Source organism: Theobroma cacao, chromosome 8 (assembly GCF_053813885.1).
Source record: "Theobroma cacao isolate CCN51 chromosome 8, ASM5381388v1, whole genome shotgun sequence".
NCBI lineage: Eukaryota > Viridiplantae > Streptophyta > Magnoliopsida > Malvales > Malvaceae > Theobroma > Theobroma cacao.
Window position 1 is genome coordinate 10,025,359 of NC_142646.1, and position 924 is coordinate 10,026,282.

Here is a 924-nt window from a genome sequence, read left to right on the forward strand (position 1 = left end):
TATCTTCTTTGTGACAATTAAGTTTGAATTCTCCTTCTATAAAAAAATTTTGAAAAAAATTTTATACTTAAAGCCAAATTTAGATGAATAACTTGCACTATGTTGAAATAAAATAATATAAAAAGACTAAATAAATTCTTTTTTTCTTCTATTTATAGTTGTATAAAAATTTTAAATTTATTTGACTTAGTTTTTAACTTGAGTTGAACTCAAATTAGCAAAATAGGCTGATTTAGTTACAACTTTCAGAATTTACAAATATCCATTCTTTTGGAATTATTCAATCCTAACCTAGTTTACCTTTTATTTAAATTTACTCAAAGTTTCCTTTAAAACGATTTTTTAAAGTTCAAATACCACAATCAAATTTTACTAATTTTAAATTATTAATTTGGATCTACAAAGAATTTTGTAAATACAAAATAAAATGGCACAAATATTTACAATTATATTTAATTCTATCAGCCATAAATGCAGTTTTTAATTTAAAAAATTTCAACGTAAAAAATATAACTTAAAATATTAAACAAAATAAAAATATAAAAAATAAATAAAACATTGAAGGGGTAGAGTAGCTCAGATTCTATAGGTGTAATAAGAGATTTGTCATGTCCAAATTAAGCAAGTCAAAATGATGAATTATTTTTATAATCATCACTTTCTCCTTATCTCCCTTCTTCATTTTTTTAAAAGAAAAAGCTGAATCAACTTATTTTGCTAATTTGAGTTAAGCTGTAAAACCTGACCCTATAAACACATGTCATGACATACATGCACTGAGTAGTATGTTATTATGCTAGGAAAAGCACCATAGAATAGACGAAACTCGGTATTGTACCTAATGATACACTTGAGTTGATTTAACCTCGAACTAGTTCAAATAGGAATTGTAGGATGAAATTTAATATTTTATAGTCAAGAAAT

General features: G+C 23.7%; 1 non-coding gene across 1 annotated transcript; it reads right to left on the reverse strand.

Annotated features, from left to right (window-relative positions):
* Positions 1–569: 569 nt before the first annotated feature.
* LOC148761176 (small nucleolar RNA snoR8a) lies at positions 570–664 on the reverse strand. The gene has a single exon (XR_016028089.1). It is a non-coding gene; the product is annotated as a small nucleolar RNA snoR8a (small nucleolar RNA).
* Between the last annotated feature and the right edge of the window lie 260 nt (positions 665–924).